Below are 27,699 nucleotides of genomic sequence, written 5' to 3' on the forward strand. Positions count from 1 at the left end.
TGATTCATCTGGAGTTTATGTTTCAGCAGATGTGTGCTACTGATGAGAAAGCAGTTATCGTGTTTTACTAGGAATAAAGCTGTCAAGATTAGTAGAACTAAATAAACGCCCAGAAGCACACCAAAGTTCATCAAGATGAAATGTTTGGGGCCAAGGAGATCAATAAATATGTTGTTAATGATTTTAATTACTGGGTGTGATTTTTGGATGTTGGTCATTAGTGTTCTTACACTTGAAATACAAAGATGGTTTTTTGGTGTCACTGGCCGTGGTTGGATTCCATGTGGACATACATTTTATTTATATTTAGTGCTATTTTTGTCATGAGTTTTGAAGGTTTTGTTGTTTGTGAGTGATGATGTTGGTTGTGGTCTAGTGTTGAATTTTGCTGGGTCCTTTTTAGGTTAAATAGTATTTGACTTCTTTGGGTGGAATGTTAGTGGTATTTGATCACACAGAAGCTATGGCTACTGAGCAGTTTTGTGAGGTTTGAGTCTCTAATAAAACTGTTTTAGGCATATTTCTTTCAGGATGAATGATGGGGATTTCAGTTTTTTTTTTTTCCTTTAATGGTTTCAAGGATGAGAAGGTAGAGACTGTTTATATTTAATGGATTAGGGGATTGAGTCACTGATGCTTGGCAGATGTGTTACGGATCAGAAAACAGTTATTGTGTCTGTTGGGCGATGTATTGCTAGGAGTAAACCTGTCATCTGCAGGTTGATTCTGGGTTTGTTAGAAAGGAGGAATGGCTCTAAGAATGGCTGTGGGTTGTACAGTTGTGATACTTAACTAGTAATTGTTACTGGATGATCATTGCTTCTTGGTGTTGGGTCATGATGGAGGTTACTTGTGGTAAGTAATCAGAGTTATGCTCAGGAGGAGGATAATGAGGAAAGAGAGGAAATAAAGTTTGATTAGGTCTGATACTAGTGTAGAGGTCCTTATGTGAGTAGGAGAAGTGGATTTTGGTAAAAGATGTTGCAGTCATATTAGAAGAAATAATGCTTTGACAGATATGTGGATAAACAAGATGTGGTAGACACACACACACACACACACAAATATATACACCTATCTTCCCAGGTGGCGGCAATAGTAAATAAATAACGCACCTGCCAGTGCAGGAGACAGAGAGACAAGGGTTCGACCTCTGGGTTGGGAAGACCCCCTGGAGGAGGGCATGGCAACCCACTCCAGTATTCTTGCCTGGAGAATCCCATGGACAGAGGAGCCTGGCGGGCTACAGTCCAGGGGGTTGTGGAGAGTCAGACACAACTGAAGCGACTTAGCACAGCACATACACATACATACACACATGCATACACACACAATGGAATTTTCCTGAGTACTTGAAAATAATGAAATAATGCCATTTGCAGCTTTGGATGATCAGAGGTAAATGCCATCGGGAGGTTGTTTTACTCTGAAGGCTATTGTGCATGCTAGTCCCATGAGAATGTTAGATCAGGAGTCAGGCATTATTTGTATTCAATGTTGAATTATTAAGTTTAAAAAATTTTATTGAAGTATAGTTGATTTAGTGTTAATATGCAGTGAAGCAATTCAGTTTATATTTTTAATATTCTTTCCCATTATGGTTTATCATAGAATAATGAATGTAGTTCCCTGTGCTATACAGTAGGACCTTGTTGCGTATCCATTCTGTTTATAAAAGTTACCTCTTCTCACCCCAGCCTCCTACTCCATCCCTCCCCCAGTCCCCTCTCCCTTGGCAATCACCAGTCTGTTCTCTGTGACTGAATTATTATGAATTTTCATGTTTTTGTAATATTATGGATATATCCTAGTGCTACTAAGAATGGGAGGGATCCTCTAAGGGTGTAGAGTAGGAAGGTCCTGCCTGAAGTTGTTACGTTTGATTACCCTATTGAGTAATGACAGTAAGTGTTGGAACTAATGTTGTTTCAAAGAAAATGAAAACTAGAGTTTATTCTGTGGCAGCCAATGTTAAGATTAGGAATATTTGTACTTTTCCTAGTATGCGATGTAGAGTTTTTTCCCAAGAGTTTTTGTTAAGTTTTCCAAAAGTTTTGTCCAAAGTTAGGGGTTCTTTGGACAGGTGGAGTTGGCTGGCTACAAGTCTAAGTGACAAAATCACGTTGTTGGAGCTAATAGTAGTGCTGATAAGGAGCTTCCCTGGAGGCTCAGTGGTAAAGAATCCACCTGCCCATGCAGAAGACCTGGTTCCATCTCTGGTCCAGGAAGATCCCACATGCCACATAGCAGCCAAGCCTGTCTGCCGCAACTGCTGAGCGTGCGCTCTGGAGCCGGGGAACTGCAGTTACTGAGCCCCTGTGCCGCAACCGCTGAAGCCTGTGTGCCCCAGAGCCCGTGCTCCGCAGCGGGAGAGCAGCCTGCACAGCAAGGAGGACCCAGCACAGCCAAAAATGAATAAAGAAATTTAAGGAAAAATAGTGACGCTGATAGGGAATCAGAGAAAAAACGAGTGGAGAGTTGAGACTATATTAAATTAGTTGAGGAAAAAAACAGGTTTATTCAACTAATCAGTAAGCTGTGGGCTGTAGAGTTGATTCAGATAGTATTCTCTGATAATCATGCTAGTGGTACTAATATCATAGTTAGGATAATGATTTTTGTCATTGGAGGTGGTTAAGATTTTGTACCTAGTTGGTGCCATATGTGTTTGATGCTGTTACTAGTAGGGAGAGTTCAAGTTTTGCTTCACAAGCTGCAAATACTAGTAGGACAATGGGCATCGACTGGCTACAGTGAAATGTGTGTTTAGAACTATTAGGTTGCTGTCATGAATAGTGATTAAAATAGTGATAATATTATTCCTTCCAGGCATAATAGTGGTGCTTCCCTGGCTGCCCAGATGGTAAAGAATCTGCCTGCAATGTGGGAGACCCAGGTTCAATCCCTGGGTCGGGAAGATCCCCTGGAGAGGGGCATGGCAACCCAACTCCAGTATTCTTGCCTGGAGAATCCCAGAGACAGAGGGGCCTGGTGGGCTAGAGTCCATGGGGTCACAAAGAGGCAGACGCAAGTGAGCGACTAACAGTTTCAGGCATAATTAGTGAGGCTGTTAGGTGAGATCCACATATTAATAATTGTATAAGGGATACTATATATGCTGTGGTAATATTTATATATACTAAAGGCAATTGATAATTATGAACTTAATCATTTTCTCAGTTAAAAATGATTCATTTTAGCTTAAACTAATGATCATGTTAAGTTCATGATAGTCCATTTTGGGTTCATTCCATAGGCCAGGCTTGTTGGTAGTGGTAACATTGGAAACAGAGCTATAATGAGCAGTGCTTTTAGGTTATTTGTCTGGATGCCTAGGGTATAGGCGAAAGGAGAGCAGTCTCTGTGTGAAGAGAAGGACTGTCACAGCCACGAAGGAAACTTTTATGGAACAGGGGTAAGCATGCCGATCCTATGGGGTCAAATCCTAGGGACTTGCTTTTTTCTGGGTAAATGAATATTTAATGGAGGAAGTCGGAATGCAAAACATACAAGTAGTGAGACTAGGTGCTCTATTTGTGACTAAAGTTGGTGTGAGATTTATTCTTTTTCATTCTATACCAACACTGAATAGAAGTCAATTGTGTGTTGCTGTTGTTCAGTCACTCAGTTGTGTCTGACTCTTTGTGACCCCAGCTTCCCTGTCCTTCACTATCTCCGGGAGTTTGCTCAAACTCATGTCCATCGAGTCGGTGATGCCATCCAACCATCTCATCCTCTGTCGTCCCCTTCTCCTCTTGCCCTCAATCTTTCCCAGCATCAGGGTCTTTTCAGCAAGTAGGCTCTTCACATTAGGTGGCCCAAGTGTTGGAGCTTCAGCTTCAGCATCAGTCCTTCCAATGAATATTCAGGCTTGATTTCCTTCAGGATTGACTGCTTTGATCTCTGTGCAGTCCAAGGGGCCCTCAAGAGTCTTCTCCAACACCACAGTTCCAAAGCATCAATTCTCTGGGGCCCAGCGTTCAGCCTGGGGCTTCCCGGATGGCTCAGATGGTAAAGAGTCTGCCTGAAATGCAGGAGACCTGGGTTCAATCCCTGAATCAGGAAGATTCCCTGGAGAAGATCCCCCCTCCAGTATTCTTGCTTCAAAAATTCCATGGATAGAATTCCTAGTGGGCTGCAGTCCGTGGGGTTGCAAAGAGTCAGATACAACTGAGTGACTAAAACACTTTGACTTTTAATTGTGTGAATTAATACGAAAAGGATCCTCATCAATAAATAGATAAACAAAGGAATAGGCATACTACATCCACAAAATGTCAGTTAAGGAAGCAAAGCCCAAATGGTGATTTAATGTGAACATTTTAATCGGTCTAAAAAACAGACAATTAGGAAAGTAAAACCAGTCATTACATGTCAGTCATAAAATTCTGCACCCATATAACTGATCTGTACACTCCATCTAAAATTATAAAAGGTGTTTCATACTATTCTGGGGCTTGTGAAATGCGTAGCAAACCCCCAAGGTAATTGTCATAGAAAGAGCTTGGCGTATATATGTTCAGTTTCCTTCTATGAGGCTCTTTTGGGCTCAGTGATGGGTACCCCAGAAGCTAATGGGACTGAGGTACTGAATATTGGTCCTCTAGTGGGTTTTGAGGGTGGATGCCTGGGGTGGGCACCATCCACTTAGTTCAGGGTGGGTGTGTGGGGGTGAGACTTGAGTGATGGAAGGCTCAGAAGAAGCCAGTAAGTAAGAGGACTTCTGAAATCATGAAAAGAATTAGTCCAGATCAAAGTCTTTTTTGTAGGATGGCCTTGGAAGGTGCTTTCTGGGACAGTGTCTCATCATCATTGATATATTGTCAGAGTATTAGTAGGCTTAGCGATAAGAATAGTACTAAACCGAGGTCCTATTATTGCGGCAGATGTTAGGAGGGCTGGAGGAGCTCCTGTAAGGGGTCAGGGACTAGGATTTACCCTGATGTGCAGGGGTTTGGTGGGGCATGCTGGGTTGTCATGTAAATAAAGACTTCCTAGTAGAATGACTTCCTCAGCTTGAATTAGGGCAACAGCAAATTTGAGGATTGTGATCAGGATAAGAGTATGACTGTCTTAGGGATGGGGTGGTCCTAGTATGTAGGAGTGCCATAGTTGTCCCTCCAATCCAGTGAATGAATGAGTGACCTGTTCTAATATTGGCTGTTAATCATATGGCTGAGGCTGTGGGTTGACTAAATAGGCTCACGGTTGTGGTGAGCACCAGCACGGGGATAAGAGGAATGGGGGTTCCTTGTGGTTGAAAATGGGCCAAGAATGCTTTTGTTTTGTGGGGAAGACCAGGCATTACCGTTCTTGCTCAAAGAGGTATTGCTGGACCTGACCATATGGAGAGTTGTGTGGTGGGTGTGAATGAAGGTAGAAAGGTCCTAATAAATTCATTGATCGGATAAACAGAATGAAGTATTCATGGTCGGGTCTGTCCTCTGTGATTGTGAATAGCTACTGTTTGTTTTCATGTGAGTTGAACTCATCGTTGTCGAGTAGAAATTCTGTGGTTGTGGATTCATAGGTTAGGTGTGGGGAATACAGTGCTGGGGTCTAGAACAGTGAAGATAATAAGAGGAAGTTGTGTTATTGTTGAGGTGATGAGAGAGGCCATTAAATTTTTGTTCATTTTGTTTCTGAAGGGGTGGATTGTGTTGGGGTTTGAGTGAGTTTTAATTCTGGCTTTAAGTGATAAACATAGTTGGAAATTTTTCATTGGACTGTGATCAGTAGGGCTGGAATGATTCAAACAGTAACGGATCATGTTACTATATCCAGTTGTGGCATATATTTAAGGGGAAATATAACTCCCATCTTCAACTGAAAAAGTTGATACTGTTTGGCTTAATAAATTTATGGTACTGATATAGGTCATTTCTTGAAATATTTTAGTGGAATTCATGAACGATACGTGTGAAGCTATGATTTGCTCCACAGATTCCTGAGCACTATACATAATATAGGCCTGTGTGTGTGTGTGTGTGTTCAGTTGTGTCCAATTCTTTGCAACTCCATGGACTGTAGCCCTCCAGGCTCCTCTCCATGGGGATCCTCCAGGCAAGAATACTGGAGTGGATTGCCGTGCCATCCTCAAGAGAATCTTCCCAACCCAGGGATCGAACCCAGGTCTCCTGCATTGCAGGTGGATTCGTTACTGTCTGAGCTACCAGGGAAGCCCATGATATAGGCCTGGTTGTGTTTATATGAGGGTTGTTGGGAATAAGTGTTCTGGAATGCATCCCTTTTTAGGCCCAATGAATGGCTAGGTCATGAGTGTAAAACATCTCTGGAGGAGATTGCATTTCAGATTGTGACTTCTGGGTTATCTCCCTCTAACAATCACAGTTCTCCTGGCTTTAGGTCTGATCATAGAGGATTCTGAATGTAAATCTCCATAATCGGTGTATTCGTTAACTCCAGTCTCATTGGTGCCGTGAAGGTTTTAGGGTCAGAGAAGGATGGTTTTGTCTGTCATGTAAAGAATTCGCAATGAGGGACTTCCGATTGCTGGTGGTCCCGTAGTTAGACTTCACCTTCCAATGCAGGGGTGCCCATTCGTTCCCTGGTCGGGAAGCCGGGATCCCACATGCCTTCCAGCCAAAATACCAAAACATAAAATAGAAATAATATTGTAACAAATTCAATGGAGACTTTACAAAATGGTCCACATGAAAAATATATCTCAGAAAAAAAAAAAAAAGACTTAAGGATGACAATGTAATTAAGATTAGGATGATGGCTGGAAAAATTTTTCAGATTGTTTTGACTTCTCGTACATCTCTTGTGTTTGTATGTGTTTATTAGTATGAGTGAAATAATATAAAGAAACCAGTGATTTAAGGAAAAACACAGTGGTTCATGTGTGATCGTGGAAATGAAGGTGCTCTTCTCTGATGGGTGATGTTGAGTCTTGAAAGCTGAGGTGAAAAGGTCATGCCATGGAGACAGAGAGGATGTTCACATATAAGTGACCCTGGGCAAAGTTACATAATTTTTTTTTACTAATATCTCATTTATTGAGCAAGAAATAATGGCTATGCTGTTGGCTTGAAACCAGTAGAAGAAAGTTCTCTCATTTCTTTTTTTTTTAATCAGTTAATTTCTTTATTCTCGGCTGTGCTGGTCTGTGTTGCTGCACGGGCTTTTCTCTGGTTGCCAGTGGGGGCAGCTCTGTGGGGGCAGCTCTGTGCCAGCACACTGGCTCTTCACTGCGGTGGCTTCTCTCACTGCAGAGCACGGGCTCTGGGTGCCCGGGCCTCAGTGGTTGTGGCCCGTGGGCTTGTAGTTCTAGCTCCCAGGCTCAGGGGCAGAGGCTCAGGAGCTATGGCACATAGGCTTAGCTCCTCCTTGACACGTGGAATCTTCCTGGACCAGGAATCCAACCCGTATCTCCTGCATTGGCAGGCGGCTTCGTTACTACTGAGGCACCAGGGAAGCCCCTTCATTTCTTGTGTTAGACTGACATGAGCAGGTTCTTCAGATGTGTGTTGTGATGTGGTGGGCATTCCTGTAATCATTCTAAGTTTGGAGTCATTAAGTCTATTGTTGGACCTCTCCTTGTGGTGCAAATGCCTCTTGGATTATAAAAATTATTAGTATTAGTGGCATAAATAGAGTGAATGAATCTATTGATAAAATGGTATTTCATATTGTATATGTATCAGGGTAGTGGGACTATTGTGGTATTCCAGAAGAACCAAGGAAATGTGGGAAGAAAGTTATATTTATGCCTACAAATACCATTACAAAATGGATTTCTGCTCCTGATGAATTGAGTGTATAACATGAGAATAGTGGCAATCAATGCCCAAAGCCTCCTGTGAGAGCAAATACCGCCTCTGTTGATGGTACATCATGGAAAAGAGCAACTACTTGGTGTGTGTCGTGAAGGACTATATCCTGGGATGTGTTGGCTAAACTAATTTCTGTTAATTCACCTATGGTAAAAAGGAGATAAATCCTAGGGCTCATAATATAGCAGGGAATCATTTGATGTTAATTCTGTGAAGAGTTGCTAGTCAGCTAAATACTTCTGCTCCTGTAGGAATCGCTATAATTATCGCAGCTGATGTGTAGTATGCTGGTGTAACATCTATTCCTACTGTAAATATATGATGGGCTCCTGACCAGAAAGGTCAACAAACAAATAAAATGATGCTCAGGCTCACATGTGCCTCTATCTGATGGTGTTAGGGCCTCAGATGCCATAGCTGAGGCAAAACATCCCCCTAATTTAAAAAACACATGAAACCACAGTTACACGTGAGCATGGGCTGAGTAGTCCTCATCCCTGGAGGTGTCGTATTTAAGAGGAATGAGTGGACCATTGTAGGCGAGGTGGTTCTGAAATAAGAACCAGTTGTCTGAAGTTCATTAATAGAAGCTGCATGCATTACGGGCCCAGAGCCGGAAGACGAACACAGGCTGAGCAGGTTGATGATCTCACACAGTGGGCTGATGAAGCTCTAGGTCTGTTGGGCATGATACTTTTGTGACTGGAACTGATTTGACTTCGTTGCTACGTATGATCAATGAAAACATGTACTGTGTACTATTAGTAATATAGCGTGCATGCTTATAAGCTTAAGGTCAATAAATTTTGCACAATTATATATATTATAAATTATAATTTATATATATATATATTATGTGCCATATAATATATGCTTGTGCGTGTGGACATGCATATAATGCATGGAGTGCATGACTGAGGGGCAGGAAACATGCTGTTTTAACACTTACATAGTACTCCATGATTTTGTAAATGTCCCACAGTAAATGCTCAGGGGAGGGTTTGAGTAGAGTTTCAGCTTTGGGTCCTGATGGTGAAGCTGGAGCTTCTCCCTTGAGTCTTAGGGAGGTGGTTGAGCTCCTTTTCTGGTGTGAACGACCAGGTAACAGATGTACTGCAAAGACTCTTCATAGTAGAAGATGATTTTCAATAAGGCTATTTACTAGTATTAGCACTAGAATTAAAAAGAAGTATAAAATAGATGCTAAGTGTCTGTTAGTGATGAAAGGGTGTTTGACCAGCTGTCCTCAAATCACGTTGTTAATTGATCTGCTACTAGGACTCAGAATAAACCTTGGCTGAGAGGTTGGAATGCCATGCTTCATGATTGGATGTGTGAACTGTTGAAACAGATGCTAGGATTAAAATTGAAAATATTAGAGTTAATGCACCCCTTAATGTATTAGTAACTGATGGTAGAATTGCATGTGTAAGAGCTGTCATCTGGCTTTACATGAGGTGGTATGTTGATGGGGCTGGCTGGAGTCTAGTTGTCTGCATCTCCTAGAGGTCGGGTGAAAATAATACTAATATTAGCAAGATTAGAATTAACAGGCACCTAGGATATCTTTGATCATGTAGTAGGTATGGAATGAAGCTTTATTAATGTCAGATGAGACCCCCTGTAGGATTCTTTAAAGCCTGTTTCATGAAGGAATAGTAGGTGAATGACTGCTAGTGCTGTGATGGTGAATGGGATGAAATAGAAGGCAAAGAATCATGTGAGACTTGCTTTGTCTACCGCAAGTTCACCTCATGTTCCTTCAGTAGGTTTGTGCCAGCGTATGGATTGCTGAAAGGAGATTAGTGATGACTGCTGCCCCTCGGAATGATACAGTGTCTGTCCTCAGGGTAGAACATAGCCTAGGAAGGCTGTGGCTGTTACTGTGAATAGTAGGGTAATTCCAATATGTCATGTTTCTAGAGTGGAATCAAATCCATGGTATAAGTCTCGTGCTGCATGAATGAATAGGCAGAGAAAGAATAGAGATACTCCATTTGCACATAGACATCAGATGATTCATCTGTATTTTATGTCCCAGCAGATGTGTTACGGAGAAAGCAGTTATTGAGTCTGATGGATAATGTGTTTCTAGAATAAGCCTGTCAAGATTTGTTGAACTAAAAATGCCCAGAAATGAGCCAAAGTTTTATCAAAATGAAATGTTTGATGGGGCCAGGAGATCAATGAATGTGTTGTTAATGATTATTAGTGGGTGTGATTTTTGGATGCAAGTCATTAGTGTTCTTCTTTTTTTTAATTTATTTTCTATTTTTTAACTTTGCAATATTTGTTTTGCCATACATTGACATGAATCCACCATGGGTGTCATTAGTGTTCTTATACTTGAAATACAACCATTTTTTTTTATGTCATTGGTTATGGTTGGATTCCATGTATGAACTTTGATGACATACATTCTGTTTATGTTCAGTAGTATTTTTGTCATGAGTTCAGAAGGTTTTTCTTCAAAACCTTCACCTATTCATGGTGAGTTTGAGTTGTTTGTGAGTGGTGTTGGCTGTGGTCTAGTGTTGAATTTTTCTGCCTTTTTAGGTTAAATAGTATTTTGATTTCTTTGGTTGGAATATTAGTGGTATTTGGTGACACAGCAGCTGTGACTGCTGAGCAGTTTTGTGAGGTTTGAGTCTCTAATAAAACTGTTTTAGGCCTGTCTCTTTCAGGATGAATGATGGGGATTTCAATTTTTTTTTTTAATTTTTTCAAAGATTGGGAAATAGAGTTTGTGTTTAAATTTAATGGATCAGGAGATTGAATCATTGATACAGGTGATTCTGGGTTTGGCAAGCGGGCTTTAGAAATGGTTGGTTGTGCAATTGTGGTACTTAATTAGTAGTTGTTACTGGCTGATAACTGCTTACTGGTGTTGGAGTCACGATGGAGATTACGTGTGGTAACTAAATAGATGCTCAGGAGGAGGGTAATAAGGAATGAAAGGAAATAGAGTTTGATTAGGCCTTTTTGGTCCAATAATAGTGTGGAAGTTTTATTTCAGTCAGCAAGGTAGATGTAAGTAAAACATGTTCTATATACACATACATACACACAATGGAATATTACTCAACCATTAGAAAGAATGAATGAAATAATGCCATTTGCAGCTTTGGGTGAACAGAGGTGAAGGCCGTTGAGAAGTTTTACTCTGAAAGCTATTGTGCATGCTATTCCTATGAAAATGTTAGATGTTATTTATGTTCAACGTTGAATTAAATAACTGAAAAATTTATTGAAGTATAGTTGGTTTACAATGTTGTATTACCTTCTGCTATACAGCAAAGTTATTCAGTTATACACATACATATAACCACTCTCTTTTAGATTATTGTCTTAAATAAGGCCATTACAGAATATTGAGTAGAGTTCCCTGTGTTATACAGTAGGTTCTTATTGGGTATATATTTTATATAGAGTAGTGTGTATGTGGAGAAGGCAATGGCACCCCACTCCAGTACTCTTGCCTGGAAAATCCCATGGGTGGAGGAGCCTGGTAGGCTGCAGACCCATGGGGTCGCTAGGAGTCAGTCCCAATCTCTCAATTTATCCCTCCTGCCCTTATTCTCCAGCCAAACCATAACTTTGTTTTCTATATCAGTAACTCTACTTCTATCTTGAAAATAAGTTCACTTGTATTGCCTTTTCTAAATTTCCACATAGAAGTGATATCATATGATATTTGTCTTTAACTGACTTATATCACTCAGTATGACAATCTCTAGGTCCATCCATGCTGCTACTGATGGCATTTTGTTCTTTTTTATGTCTGAGAAATATTTCATTGTTGTATATATTCTCTTTTTATATTCTTTTCCATTGTGGTTTATCACAGGCTATTGAATAAGGTTCTCTATGCTATACAATAGGACCTTGTTTATCCATCCTGATACATTATTTACATCTACTAACCCCAACATTCCACTCCATCAATCCCCCAGCCCCCTCCCTGTTGGCAACAACCCAGCTATCCTCCATGTCTGTGAATTATTCAGAAGTTTAATGAGCCTGTAGTGTTGTGGATATACCCTAGTGCTACTGAGAGTGGGAGGCACCCTGCTAGTGTGTAGAACAAAAAGTAAACTTCTGCCTGAAGTTGTTCTGTTTGATTACTCCACTGGGTAATGATAGTAACAGTTGGAACTAGTGTTACTTCAAGTAAAATGTAAACTAGGATTTGTTCCATGGCAACCACTGTTACAATGAGAAATGTTTTCACTAGTATGTTTCCACTAGTATGGTGATGTTTTGGGGGGAGATTAGGGATTCTTTGGACAGGTGGGATCGGCTGGCTAGAAGTATGCGTGGCAGCGTCAGTAGTGGTGCTGATAGGGAGTCAAAGAAGAAAAACCTGTGAAAAGTTGGCTATTCATTAAGCTGGCTGAAAAGAAATGGGCTTGTTCAGCTAATCAGTAAACTGTGGGCTATAGGATTAACTCAGATTATGTTATTCTTTGATAATCTTGTGAATGGTATTAATATAATTGTAGGGATAATGATTTTTACCATTGGAGAAGGTTAAGATTTTGTACTTAGTTGGTGCCATACAAGTTTCATGTTATTGCGAATAGGGAGAGTTCAAGTGCAGCTTTGCAAGGTGCTGATGCTAGCAGGACAGTGGTATCTGCTGGCTAGAGTGCAATGTATGTTTAGAATTATTAGGGTTGCCATTAAGAATAGTGGTATTGTTATTCCTTCTTGGCATAATAGTGAGGCAAGTAGGCTTGAGACAGAACCTGTTGTTCCAGGCCAAGCTGTTGTTCAGTCGCTAAGTTGTGTCTGACTCTTTGCAACTCCATGGACAAGCACAAGGTAGTAAATGTAAGGTACCAATATCTTGATGGGCTGAGAAGAGACCATGAACTCTGGTCTCATTGCTGCCCTAGGGTATGTAGGGTCAGAGAAAGATGATAGATTCATTTCTTGTGTTATGCAAATAATCGGTAAGGATGGCATGGCAATTAAAGTTAAGCTGATGGTAAAATTGTTCAGATTTTTTTCTAACTACTTGTGCATCTCTTGTGTTTGTATGTGATAGTTCAGTTGTTAGTCTGAGTTAATACGTTAGTTAGTATAAGTGAAATAATATAAAGAGCCAAAGAACTCATGGAAAATGTGATGATTCACATGTGATCATGGACGTGTAGGAGTTCTGTGGTGGATGACGTGTCTTTAAAGCCAAGTGGAAAAGGATTGTTGCTCAGGCACTCAGTCGTGTCCGACTCTTTGCAACCCAGTGAACAGCAGCACGCCAGGCTTCCCTGTCCTTCACTATCTCCTGGAATTTGCTCATACCCATGTCCATTGAGTCAGTGATGCCATCCAACCATCTCATCCTCTGTTATCCCCTTCTCCTGCTCTCAATCTTTGGCAGCGTCAGGGTCTTTTCTAATGAGTCGATTCTTCACATCAAGTGACCAAAGTATTGGAGCTTCAGCTTCCGCATCAGTCCTTCCAATGAATATTCAGGGTCGATTTCCTTTAGGGTTGATTGGTTTGATCTCCTTGCTGTCCAAGGGAAAGGATATGCCATGGAAATAAAAAGGGTTTTCAACTGTGATTTAACCTGGACAAAGTTATATAATTTTTACTATATCTCATTTGTCAAGAGAGACATAATGCTTGGTATTGGCTTGAAACCAATAGAAGAGGGTTTGATTCCTGCCTTTCTTACTTATTTTGTGCTAAGTCATTTCAGTCGTGTCCAACTCTTTGAGGCCCTGTGGACTGTAGCCCGCCAGGCTCCTCTGTCCATGGGATTCTCCAGGCAAGAATACTGGAGTGGGTCGCCATGCAACCTTCCTGACCCAGAGATCGAACCTGCATCTCTTATGTCTCCTGCATTGGCAGACCACCTGTGCTAGTGGTATCACCATTACTTACTTTAGACTGACATAAACGGGTTCATCAAATGTGTGATGTGATGAGGGCATCCGTATCATCACTCTTAAGTTTGGAGAGTTATTCTACTGTTGAGACTTCTCATCGTGTTGTCAATGCCTCTCAGATTATGAAAACTATTAATATGAGTGTTGTAAGTGAAATGAAGGAGCCTCTTGATGAAATCATATTTCATGTTGTGTGAGCATCAGGGTAGCGGAAATATCATGGTGATATTCCAGATAAACCGAAGAAATGTTGTGAGGAAACGGTTATATATACTTTTTATTTTTTAAATTGAAGTATAGTATTTTTAATTCATTTTTAATTGAAGGATAATTGCTTTACAATATTGTGTTGGTTTATGCCATACATCAGCATAAATCAGCCATGGGTATACATGAGTCCCCTCCATGCTGAACCTCCCTCGCACCTCATCCCACCCCTCTAGGTTGTCATAGTCCTGGTTTGAGTTCCCTGAGTCGTATAGCAAATTCCCACTGGCTGTTTTGCATATGGCAGTGTATATATTTCCATGCTACTCTCTCCATTTGTCCCACCCTCTCCTTCCCTGCCGTGTCCATAAGTCTATTCTCTACGTCTGCATCTCCATTGCTGCCCTGCAAATAGGCACTTTCTTTCCAGATTCCATATATATGTGTTAATATGCAGTATTTGTTTTTCTCTTTCTGACTTACTTCACTCTGTTTAATAGACTCTAGGTTCATCCACCTCATTAGCACTGACTCATTTGCATTCCTTTCTATGGCTGAGTAATATTCCATCACATACATGTACTACACTTTCTTTATCCATTCATCTGTCAGTGGACATCTAGGTTGCTTCCATGTCCTGGCCATTGCAAATAGTGCTGCAGTGAACACTGGGATACATGTGTCTTTTTCAATTATGGTTTTCTCAGGATATATACCCAGTAGTGGGATTGCTAGGTTATATGGTAGTTTTATTCCTAGTTTTTTAAGGAATTTCCATACTGTCTTCAGTAGTGGCTGCATCAATTTACATTCCCACCAGTAGTGTGGGAAGAGGGTCCCGTTTTCTTCACACCCTCTCCAGCATTTATTTTTTGTAGATTTTTTTGATGGTGATCATTCTGACTGGTATGAGATCAGAATACCAGACTATCTTATTGTAGTTTTGATTTGCATTTCTCTAATAGTGAGCAATATTGAGCATCTTTTCATGTGTTTATTATCCATCTGTTTATCTTTTTTGGAGAAATGTCTGTTTAGGCCTTTTGCCCACTTCTGATTGGATTGTTTCTTTTTCTGATATTGAGTTGCATGAGCTGCTTGTATAGTTTGGAAATTAATCTATTGTCAGTTGTTCCATTTGCTATTATTTTCTCCAATTCTGAGGGTTGTCTTTTCACCTTGTTTATAGTTTCCTTTGCTGTGCAAAACTTTTTAAGTTTAATTAGGTCCCTCTTGTTTATTTTTGTTTTTATTTCCATTATTCTAGGAGGTGGGTCATAGAGGATCTTACTTTGGTTTATGTCAGTATTCTGCCTGTGTTTTCCTCTAAGAGTTTTGTAGTTTCTGGTCTTACATTTAGGTCTTTAATCCATTTTGAGTTTATATTTGTGTATGGTGTTAGGAAGTGTTCTAATTTCATCCTTTTACATGTGGCTGTCCAGTTTTCCCAGCACCACTTATTGAAGAGACTGTCTTTACTCCATTGTATATTCTTGCCTCTGTTGTCAAAGAGAAGGCGCCCATAGGTGCGTGAGTTTATCTCTGGGCTTTCTGTCTTGTTCCACTGGTCTGTATTTCTGTTTTTGTGCCAGTACTATACTGTCTTGATGACTGTAGCTTTGTAGTATAATCTGAAGTCAGGAACGTCGGTTTTCCCAGCTCCACTCTTCTTTCTAAAACATTGCTTTGGCTGATCAGGGTCTTTTGTATTTCCATACAAATTGTAAAGCTGTGACCAACCTAGACAGCGTATTAAAAAGCAGAGACATTACTTTGCCACAAAGGTTCAGTTCAGTCGCTCAGTCATGTCCAACTCTTTGCGACCCCATGGACTGCAGTATGCCAGGCTTCCCTGTCCCATCACCAACTCCCGGAGCTTGTTCAAACTCATGTCCATTGAGTCGGTGATGCCATCCAACCATCTCTAACTCTGTCATCCCCTTCTTCTCCTGCCCTCAATCTTTCCCAGCATCAGGGTCTTTTCCAGTGAGTCAGCTCTTCGCATCAGGTGGCCAAAGCATTGGAGTTTCAGCTTCAACATCAGTCCTTCCAATGAACACCCAGGACTGATCTCCTTTAGGATGGACTGGTTGGATCTCCTTGCAGTCCAAGGGACTCTCAAGAGTCTTCTCCAACACCACAGTTCAAAAGCATCAATTCTTTGGGGCTCAGCTTTCTTTATAATCCAACTCTCACATCCATACATGACCACTGGAAAAAACAAATCGTTGACTAGACAGACCTTTGTTGACAAAGTGACGTCTCTGCTTCTTAATATGCTGTCTAGGTTGGTCATGACTTTCCTTCCAAGGAGCCAGCATCTTTTAATTTCATGGCTGCAATCACCATCTGCAGTGATTTTGGAGCCCACAAAAAATAAAGTCTCTCATTGTTTACATTGTTTCCCCATCTATTTGCCATGAAGTGATGCGACCAGATGCCATGATCTTAGTTTTCTGAATGTTGAGTTTTAAGCCAACTTTTTCACTCTCCTCTTTCACTTTCATCAAGAGGCTCTTTAGTTCTTCTTCACTTTCTGCCATAAGGGTGGTGTCATCTGCATATCTGAGGTTATTGATATTTCTCCCGGCAATCTTGATTCCAGCTTGTGCTTCATCCAGCCCAGCATTTCTCATGATGTGCTCTGCATATAATAAGTTAAATAAGCGGGGTGACAACATACAGCTTTGATGTGCTCCTTCCCCAATTTGGAACCAGTCTGTTGCTCCATGTCCAGTTCTAACTATTGCTTCTTGACCTGCATACAGACTTTTCAGGAGACAGGTCAGGTGGTCTGATATTCCCATCTTTTTAAGAATTTTCCAGTTTGTTGTGATCCACAGTCAAAGACTTTGGCATAGTCAATAAAGCAGAAATAGATGTTTTTCTGAAACTCTCTTGCTTTTTCGATGATCCAACGGATGTGGGTAATTTGATCTCTGGTTCCTCTGCCTTTTCTAAATCCAGCTTGAACATCTGGAAGTTCATGGTTCACTTATTGCTGCGTGTGAGATGAGTGCAATTGTGTGGTAGTTTGAACATTCTTTGGCATTGCCTTTCTTTGGGATTGGAATGAAATCTGACCTTTTCCAGTCCTGTGGCCACTGCTGAGTTTTCCAAATTTGCTGGCATATTGAGTGCAGCACTTTCACAGCATCATCTTTCAGGATTTGAAATAGCTCAACTGGAATTCTGTCACCTCCACTAGCTTTGTTCATAGTGATGCTTCCTTAGGCCCAGTTGACTTCACAGTCCAGGATATCTGGCTCTAGGTGAGTGATCACACCATGGTGACTATCTGGGTCATGAAGATCTTTTTTGTATAGTTCTTCTGTGTATTCTTGCCACCTCTTCTTAATATTTTCTGCTTGTGTTAGGTCCATACCATTTCTGTCCTTTATTGTGCCCATCTTTGCATGAAGAATTCCCTTGGTATCTCTAATTTTCTTGAGATCTCTAGTCTTTCCCATTCTATTGTTTTCCTCTATTTCTCTGCATTGATCGCTGAGGAAGGCTTTCTTATCTTTCCTTGCTATTCTTTGGAACTCTGCAGTCAGATGGGAATATCTTTCCTTCTCCCCTTTTGCCTTTCGCCTCTCTTCTTTTCACAGCTATTTGTAAGGTAGACTTTTGCTGACAAAGGTCTATCTAGTCAGAGCTATGGTTTTTCCAGTAGTCACGTATGGATGTGAGAGTTGGACCATAAAGAAAGCTGAGCGCTGAAGAATTGATGCTTTTGAACTGTGGTTTTGTAGGAGACTCTTGAGAGTCCCTTGGACTGCAAGGAGATCCAACCAGTCCATCCTAAAGGAGATCAGTCCTGAGTGTTCATTGGCAGGACTGATGGTAAAGCTGAAACTCCAATACTTTGGCCACCTGATGGGAAGAGCTGACTCATTGGAAAAGACCCTGATGGTGGGTAAGATTGAAGGTGGGAGGAGAGGGGGATGACAGAGGATGAGATGGTTGGATTGCATCACCAACTCAATGGACATGAGTTTGAACAAGCTCCAGGAGTTGGTGATGGACAAGGAAGCCTGGTGTGCTGCAATCCATGGGGTCGCAAAGAGTCGGCTATGACTGAGTGACTGAACTGAACAAATTGTGAAATTTTTTGCTCTAGTTCTGTGAAGAATGCCATTGGTAATTTGATATGAATCACATTAAATCCATAGATTGCGTTTGGTAGTATAGTCATTTTCACAATATTGATTCTTCCAACCCAAGAACATGGACTATCTCTCTATCTGTTTGTGTCTTTGATTTCTTTCATCAGTGTTATAGTTTTCTGTAAACAGCTCTTTTGTTTCCTTAGGTGGGTTTATTCCTAGCTGTGTTATTCTTTTTGTTGCAGTGGTGAATGGGATTGATTGCTTGTTTTCTCTGATTTTTTGTTGTAAGTATATAGGTATGCAAGTGATTTCTGTGTTGATTTTGTATCCTGCAACTTTAGTGAATTCACTGATTAGCTCTAGGAATTTTCTGCTAGTATCTTTAGGGTTTTCTATGTATAGTATCATATCTGCAAACAGTGAGAGTTTTACTTATTTTCCAATCTGGATTTATTTTTTTCTTCTCTGACTGCTATAGCTGGGACTTCCAAAACTATGTTGAGTGATAGTGACAAGAGTGGGCACTCCTGTCTTGCTCTTGATCTTAGAGGGAACGCTTTCAGTTTCCCACTGTTGAGAATCACGTTTGCTGTGGGTTCATCGTATGTGGCCTTTATTACGTTGGCGTAGGTTGCTTCTGTGCCCATCTTTTGTCGAGTTTTGAATCATAAATGGGTGCTGAATTTTGTCAGGTTTTTCTGCATCTATTGAGATTAGCATATGATTTTTAATCTTTCATTTTGTTAATATGGTGTATCACATTGATTTGCATATATGGAAGATAAGTGAAAGTGAAGTCGCTCAGTCGTGTCCGACTCTTTGCGACCCCATGGACTGGAGCCCACCAGGCTCCTCTGTCCATGGAATTTTCCAGGCAAGAGGACTGGAGTGGGATGCCATTTCCTTCTCCAGGGGATCTTCCTGACCCAAGGATTGAACCCAGGTCTCCCTCCTTGCAGGCAGACGCTTTACCGTCTGAGCCACCAGGGAATCAGTGTTGAAGATAAACTTGGGATAAATCCCAGTATAAACTCAACTTGATCATGGTATATGATCTTTTTAATGCATTGTTGATTTCTGTTTGCTAGAATTTTATTGAAGATTTTTCCATCTATATTCATCAGTGATATTGGCCTATGCTTTTCTTTTTTTGTGATGTCTTTGTCTGGTTTTGGTATCAGGGTGATGTTTGCCTCATGGAATAAGTTTGAAAGTGTTTCTTCCCTTGAAATTTTTTGTACGAGTTTCAGAAGGATAGGCATTAGCTCATAAATTGTAGTTATTTTTAATAGAAATAAATGACAAATAGTAAAAAGAATTCATAAGTTTCTGTATGTCTTATTTCTGATGAATGTTACTGTTTTGTGAGGCGACATGAACTAGTAAAAAGGATGCAAATGTGTTCTGAATTGACTCAACTATTATGGTGTGGTAGGTACTTGTATGTATCATGATGTGGGGGGAAGGAAGCAAGAGTGGGGTCTAAAAAAAGAAAATAACTACTTCATGGGATTGCTGGGCTTCCCAGGTGGCACTAGTGGTAAAGAACCTGCCTGCAAAGCAGGAGACCTAAGAGGTGTGGGTTCCATCCCTGGGTCGGGAAGATCCCCTGGAAGAGGGCATGGCAACCCACTCCAGTATTCTTACCTAGAGAATCCCATGGACAGAGGAGCCTAGTGGGCTACAGTCCATAGGGGTTGCAAAGAGTTGGACACAACTGAAGCGACATAACACACACACACACACACAGGACTGCTGTAAGAATTTAGTGAAATATTGTACAGAAAAGTCTCTTAACAGCATGCTAGACAGCAGGCAGGCACTCAATACAGTTTACTTACACATTCTCATATTCATATCCCATGCCAAGATTTGAAGTCTGTTTGATTTCAACAAATGAAAGCAGTGAAAAAAGGATTATAAATATGTCAAAACTGTGTCCTGAATTTGATTGTGATCAAACATAATTATCTGCTCCTGTCACTTCTTTTTGTACTTTCTGGCTAACTATAGGCAAAAACAGTGGGCTGAATATTTATATTGATTCACTGTGATCAGATAGATAGGACGTTCTAAGGGATAGAATTTTAAGATGAAAAGAGCCAAAGAAGAGGTCAGCAAACTGGGACAATTGTGATGTTGCAATCCACAACTCCTTCACATCCATTGATCCTTACACGGACGAGCCAAGCATGGATGATGCCAGCCTCATTAATGGGCGAGACAGAAACTGAGGCCCAGAGAGGTGAAGTGACTTGCCGACAGTCACATTCTGAGTAAAGCCAGGTCTTACACCCAGGCAGTTTGTCTTCCTGTTATTCTGCCAAGATCAGTGGCCTGTTCAAGAGCTGAAAATGCAGAGGGAAAATGTGTTTAGAAACAGGACAGCCTATTTTCCCAGCAATAGAACGATCAGTGTATGTATTAAATATATTATATATTTTGGTTTAATATTATTCAGTTAAGCAGTGAATAAAAATCTTAAGTCTGAAAGTAATCCAATATCATTTTGGTAAATCGATTGGAGGGCGAGGAATTATGCTCTGGTGTTAGCCTTTGTCCATTGTGAGTGAGGATTTGTTGAAGAAAATTGTGTTGATTTAATAAACCATGTATCAGCCTCTTAGTGGCACAATGGGCCTACTAAACTTGGGGCTGTTTGCTGTTTATTCAGCAGAGAACAATCAGTAAAGCTTACTTGGAGGGCACTTGGGGACGAGAGGAGCAAGCACGTGAAGGGCCATGTGCATGTGACTTTCATGGAAAATACTCTTTGGTGATGAAGTATGGGAGGGGCAGCTATGCTGAAAGGAAAAATCGAGGTGGGGGAAATCAAGGGCAGTTGGCTTGCAAGCTTACCCAGCAAAAACATGCACTGCTAAACCAATTACAAGGATTATAGTGGCTTAATTGTTAGGAAGCATCGATGGTTGAAGAAGCCAGATTCCAGTCTGCAGAAACACCAAGTTAAATTTGAAAGAGACTTGACCAAGAACTATTTAGGTATCTTTTCCGTGTCTCTGAGAAAATCCCGAAGCATCAAGAGTGCACGCCCTACACCTCATTCCAACCTATCAGCATCCTGGCCCCAGAAGGCAGGCTTTTTAAGTCGATTAGAGAGGTCTGGCGCCTACAGTAGGCCTCCATTATGTTCTTTTCACTCCTTTTTTCCACCTCATATTTCCCTGATTAAAAAAAACAACTGGGGATGCCTTTCCAATAGTGCATGCGTGCCTGCTCCGTGGCGTCCAGCTCTTTACAACGCTATAGACTGTAGCCTGCCAGGCTCCTCTGTCCATGGGATTCTCCAGGTGGGAATACTGGAGTGGGTTGCCATGCCCCCCTCCAGGGGATCTTCCCAACACAGGACTCGAACCTGCATCTTCTGCATTGGCAGGTGGATTCTTACCAGTGCGGCCCCTATCTAGATTGAGGTATAGTTGATTGACAGTGTTGTGCCAGTCTCTGCTGTACAGCAGAGTGACTCAGTAATACACCTACAGACATTCTTTAAAAAGATATTCTTTTCTATTATGGTTTTATCCCAGGATATTGCATATAGTTCCCTGTGCTATACAGGATGACCTTGTTGTTTATCCATCCTGGTTTGCATCTGCTAATCCCAAACTCCCAATCCCTCCCTCCCGCAGCCTCCTTGGCAACCACCAGTCTGTTCTCTGTGTGATTTGTTTCATAGATAGGTTCATTTGGGCCATATTTTAGGTTCCACGCAGAAATGATAGCGTATGATATGTCTTTTTCTTTCTGCTTTATTTCACTTAGTTTGATAATCTCTAATTGTACCCATGTTGCTGCAAATGTTGTTATTTCATTCCTTTTTGTGGCTGAATAATATTCCATTGTATATATGTACCCCGTCTTCTTTATCCGTTCGTCTGTTGACAGACATTTAGATTGTTTCCATGTCTTGGCTATTGTGAATTGTGCTGCTGTGAACATAGCGGTGCATTTCCTTTTTGAATTAAAAGCGTTTTCTCTGGGTACATGCCCAGGAGTGGGATTGCCGGATCACATGGCAGCTGTGTGGACCCTCCATGCTATGAGGACCCTCCATGCTCTCCTCCATAGCAGCCGCACCAGCGTACATTCCCACCAGCGGTAAAGGAGAGCTCCTTTTCCTTCACACCTTCTCTGAAAGAAGGTTATCTTTACAAATACACATGGAGTTTTGCTCCTGCTGAATTGAGTGTATAACCTGAGACAAGCAGGAATCGGTGCACAAACCTCCCGTCCTGGTGAAGGGCACTCTTGCTGATAACACACAGTGGAAAAGTTCAGCTGCGCAGTCTGGGCCAAGATGGACTTGGTTCTAATAATTCGTGTTGAGTTGTTAAACTAGTGAAAGGAAAATCCCTAGGTCTCATAATACAGCAAAGGTTCATTTGATGTTTGTTAGCTCTGTTGTTGTTGTTCGGTCAGTAAATCGTGTCTGCCTCTTTGTGACCCCATGGACTGCAGCATGCCAAGCTTCCCTGTCCTTCACTGTCTCCCAGAGTTTGCTCAGTTTGTTGAGTCGGTGATGCCATCCAACCATCTCACCCTCTGTCGTCCCCTTCTCCTGCCTTCAATCTTTCCCAGCATCAGGGTCTTTCCCAATGAGTTGGCTCCTCGCAGCAGGTGGCCAAAGTATTGGAGCTTCAGCATCAGTCCTTCCAATGAATAATCAAGACTGATTTCCTTTAGGATGGACTGATTTGATCTCCTTGCAGTCCAAGGGCCTCTCAAGAGTCTTGTCCAACACCACAGTTCAAAAGCATCAATTCTTTGATGCTCAGCTTTCTTTATAGTCCAACTCGCACATCCATACAGGATGCTAGAAAAACCATAGCTTTGACTAGACCGACCTTTGTCAAAAAGTGATGTCTCTGCTTTTTAATACACTGTCTAGGTTTGTCATAGCTTTTCTTCCAAGGAACAAGCATCTTTTAATTTCATGGCTACAGTCACTGTCCATAGTGATTTTGGAGCCCAAGAAAATGAAATCTGTCACTGTTTCCACTTTTCCCCATCTGTTTGCCATGAAGTGACAGGACCAGATGCCATGATCTTAGTTTTGTGAATGTTGAGTTTAAGCCAGCTTTTTTACTCTTCTCTTTCACCTTCATCAAGAGGCTCTTGAGTTCCTCTTCACTTTCTGCCATTAGGGTGGTGTCATATGCATATCTGAGGTTGATATTTCTCCCAGTTATCTTGATTTCTGCTTGTTCAGCCCGGAATATCTCATGATGTGCTCTACATATCAGTTATAAAAGCAAAGTGACAATATACAGCCTTCATGTATTTTTTCCCCAATTTTGAACGAGTCCATTGTTCCATGTCTGGTTCTAACTGTTGCTTCTTGACCTGCATACAGATTTCTCAGGAGGCTGGTAAGGTGGTCTGGTATTCTCATCTCTTTAAGAATTTAAAGAGTTTGTTCTGATCCACACAGTCAGAGGCTTTAGTATAGTCAGTGAAGCAGAAGTAGATAGTTTTTTTGGAATTATCTTGTTTTGTCTATGATCCAGCAGATGTTTGCAATTTGATCTCTGGTTCCTCTGCCTTTTCTAAATCCAGCTTGAACATCTGGAAATTCACGGTTTACATACTGTTGAAGCCTCACTTGGAGAATTTTGGCATTACTTTACTAATGTGAGAGGAGTGCAATTGTGTGGTAGTTTGAACATTCTTTGGCATTGCCCTTCTTTGGGATTAGAATGAAAACTGACCTTTTCCAGTCCTGTGGCCACTGCTGAGTTTTCCAAATTTGCTGGCATTTTGAGTGCAGCACTTTCACAGCATCATCTTTTAGGATTTGAAATAGCTCAGCTGGAATTCCATCACCTCCACTAACTTTGTAGTAATACTTCCCGAGGCCCACTTGACTTCGCAGTCCAGGATGTCTGGCTCTAGGTGAGTGACCACACTGCCGTGGTTATCGGAGTCATTAAGACCTTTTTTTTTTTTTTTTTTTACAGTTATCCTGTGTATTCTTGCCACGTCTTAATCTCTTCTGCTTCTGTTAGGTCCATACCGTTTCTGTCCTTTATTGTGCCCATCTTTGCATGAAATGTTCCCTTAGTATCTCTAATTTTCTTGAAGAGATCTCTAGTCTTCCCCATTCTGTTGTTTTCCTCTATTTCTTTGCATTGTTCCTATAATGTTACCTCTATTAAGAGTTACTAATCATGAAGTACTTTTACTCCTGTAGGAATAGTGATAATTATAGCAGCTGATGGAAAGTATGCTCGTGTATAACCTCTTTACCTACTCTAAGTATATGATGGGCTCACAGGATAAATCCTGAAAGTTGATGGATATCATGGCCCACCTACCCTAAAGGTTCTTCTTTTTTTTTTTTTCTCGGAATCAGAAGTTACAGTGTGCGAGATTATTCTAAATCCAGGGAAGATCAGGATATAAACTTCAGGGTGACCAAAGAATCAGAGTAAGTGTTGGTATAGAATTGGGTCTCCTTCTCCTGCAGGATCAAAAAACGTTGTGTTTAGATTTTGGTCTGTGAAGAACAGTGTCATTTTGGCTGGTGATACTGGTATGAATGATAATAGTAATACAACTGTTACCAATACAGATCATACCAATAATGGTGTTTGGTACTGAGATGGGGCAGTTGGCTTTATATTAATGATGGCACTAAGGAAATTAATAGCTCCTAGGACTGAAGAAACACCTAGTAAATGGAGGGAACGAAATCGTCAGGTCGTCAGAAGCGCCTACACGAGCTCAGTTTCCTGTAACGGTGGTTACCTAGTTCAGCCTGTCACAGCACCAGTTTCCACCACTGATGCCAGTGAGAGTAAGAAAGAGGCGGGGAGGGATCTGACGCTTCTGTTGTTAATACGGGTGAAGCTGTATTGGGGGCTCCAGTTATCAGCGAGACTAGTCAGCTTCCAAAACGTCTGGTTATGACAGGTGTAACTAGGAAGAAAAAGACTGACGACGGCATGGCTGTCACTGCTGCTCTGTGGGCTTGGGCGTCCCAGAGCCCTGCGCCGGGGTGACCTCATCCAGCATGAATTAGTTGGCTTAAGGGAGAACCTACTGTTCCAGCCCAAGCACCAACTCATAAACATAAGGGGACTTCCCTGGCAGTCGCGTGGATAAGAATCTGCCTGCCAATGCAGGGGACATGGGTTCAATCCCTGGGTGGGGAAGATCCCCTGGAGAAGGAAATGGCAACCCACTCCAGTATTCTTGCCTGGACAATCCCATGGTTATTAGTGTAGGTAAAATACTCTTGTCATTTCTTAATTCTTTTATTTTTTGGCCATGGTGCATGCAGGATCTTAGTTCCCTAGCCAGGGATCAAACGCATGCCCCCTGCATTGGAAGTACAGAGTCTTAACCACTGGACAGCCAGGGAAGTCGCTTGAATAATTATTCACTTGGGTATAAATCCTGATCGTGGTGGGAGGCCTCCTATTGATAATAGAATAGTGAGAATAAGTGAGATGGGCATTTTGTTTCATGTATATGATCATGCTAACATAGTATTGGTTGAACTATGAATGAATAGCGTAAATGTGAGTGTTATTATATAAATGGGTAGGTTTAGGATTGTTCTAGTTGTTACTTGTCTTGTAGGGGCAGTTGATGAATAAGCTACGATTTTTTTGTTTGATTTAGTCTGCCTTATCCCCCAACTATAATGGGGAGTGTGGATATAGGTAGTACTAAATTTAGGTTAATGGAGAGTGAAATTTGGTATAACCCTGACAGGTGGGTGCAATATTTTGTCACATTAATAGGATTAAGCCTGCTGTTAGTGAAATGCCTGTGTGACTTCAGGTACTCAAATGTGGAATGGGGAGACTCCTCCTCTTATGACTAGGCCACTGTTATGATTGATGTGTTGGATTAAAGATTTTTGTGATGGTTCATTGGCTGGTATATAGGAGATTAATGATGATGGCTAGGGACTTTGCTAGTGGCCCAGTGCTTGAGATTCCATGCTTCCACTGCAGGGGGCTCAGGTTCGATCCCTATTGGGAAACTAAGATTCTGCATGAAATTTTTTAAAAAAATTTAAATAATGATGGCTTAAATTGTGAGTAATATTGATGCAGTGGGTTGTGTTAAGAAATATTTAGTGGCTTCTTCTATAGCTCATGGGTTAAAGTTATTGTTAGGATGGTGAGGATAGCTATGCTTATGTTAAATCTGATTCAGATAAGTAATCAGTGTGAGCTAGTTGTTAGAATTAAAGTGCCTGAAATAACAGACACAAAGAAAATGGGGTTTCTTAGTACAGGAGGGCTATAAACCATCATTTCAGGGTCTGTGTGGGCCTGACAGCTTCCTGAGCTGGCCTCACTATGGAATGTAGTGTAATGTGGCAGCACCAAGAGCTCTGGATTCTTAAGTGAAAAGGATATGAAAGTGTCAGTTGCTCAGTCGTGTCCGACTCTCTGCAACCCCATGGACTGCACCACGCCAGGCTCCTCTGTCTGTGGGATTCTCCAGGCAAGAATACTGGAGTGGGTTGCCATGCCCTCGTCCAGGGGATTTTCTCCACCCAGGGATCAAACCCGGGTCTCCTGCATTGCAGGCAACAACTTTACCATCTGAGCCACCAGGGAAGCCCCAAGGGTCAGTCCAGTTCCTATAATTCTAGAAATAAGATGTAAACCTCTGTCACTTACTCTATCAAAGTAACTTTTATCAAACATATTGTTTATGTTTGTGGGGGTATGTTTGACAACATTTTGATAAATAGTGAGGTGTGTCATATAGATGGGGCTAGTGGCCCCATCTGAAATTTTTTCAGAGTAGAGCTATGAGTGATCATATTGGAATTGTGGGTAGGATGCTCAAATTCATATGAAGAAAATTGTTAGAGATTTGTGTTTTGTTTTGTTTTGTTTTTATTTTGCCATACCTCAAGGCAAGTGGGATCTTAATTCCCCAACTGGGGATTGAACACGAGTCCCCTGCAGTGGAAGCGTGGAGTCTTAACCCTGGACAACCAGGGAAGTCCCTAGTAAGAATGTTTTGATAATGAAGTTAGTTATATATAGTTCTGGTGTGTGGAGACCATGGAATGCTCCTAGGAATAGGATGGTAGTAAAGATATGATGATGATAGTGGTGTATTCTTCTGGGAAAAATATGGCGAATGGGCCTGCTGCATATTCCATGTTGAAGCCAGATATGAGTTCTATTTCTCCTTCTGTTAGATCCAAACGGGCACAGTTAGATTCTGGTAGGGTAGAAGTAAACTATGTGATCCAGTAGGGGATGGGATGAGAAGATTATTCATAAACATTCTTGTGTTGTGATAAGGGTTGGAAGGGCAAAGGATTCATTTATTCAGTTCAGTCGCTCAGTTGTGTCCGACTCTTTGCAACCCCATGAACCGCAGCATGCCAGGCCTCCCTGTCCATCACCAACTCCCAGAGTTTACCCACACTCATGTCCATTGAGTCGGTGATGCCATCCAACCATCTCATCCTCTGTTGTCCCCTTCTCCTCCCACCTTCAATCTTTCCCAATGTCAAGGTCTTTTCGAATGAGTCAGCTCTTCACATCAGGTGGCCAAAATACTGGAGTTTCAGCTTTAACATCAGTCCTTCCAATGAACACCCAGGACCGATTTCCCTTAGGACGGACTGGTTGGATCTCCTTGCAGTCCAAGGGACTCTCGAGAGTCTTCTCCAACACC

The 27,699-nt window shown here is 41.4% G+C and overlaps 1 long non-coding RNA gene and 3 pseudogenes across 1 annotated transcript in view; 1 reads left to right on the forward strand and 3 right to left on the reverse strand.

Moving 5' to 3' along the window:
* The window catches only part of LOC145520547 (uncharacterized), a 64,119-nt gene that overhangs the window by 21,002 nt on the left and 15,418 nt on the right, over nucleotides 1-27,699 (forward strand). The window lies entirely within an intron of this gene.
* LOC145520818 (cytochrome c oxidase subunit 3 pseudogene) lies at nucleotides 4,262-5,345 on the reverse strand (annotated as a pseudogene).
* LOC145520819 (cytochrome c oxidase subunit 2 pseudogene) lies at nucleotides 6,170-6,946 on the reverse strand (annotated as a pseudogene).
* LOC145520820 (cytochrome b pseudogene) lies at nucleotides 8,926-10,038 on the reverse strand (annotated as a pseudogene).

The sequence above is a fragment of the Giraffa tippelskirchi genome, chromosome 9 (genome assembly GCF_054371585.1).
Source record: "Giraffa tippelskirchi isolate mGirTip1 chromosome 9, T2T-mGirTip1v1.2.pri, whole genome shotgun sequence".
Lineage (NCBI taxonomy): Eukaryota > Metazoa > Chordata > Mammalia > Artiodactyla > Giraffidae > Giraffa > Giraffa tippelskirchi.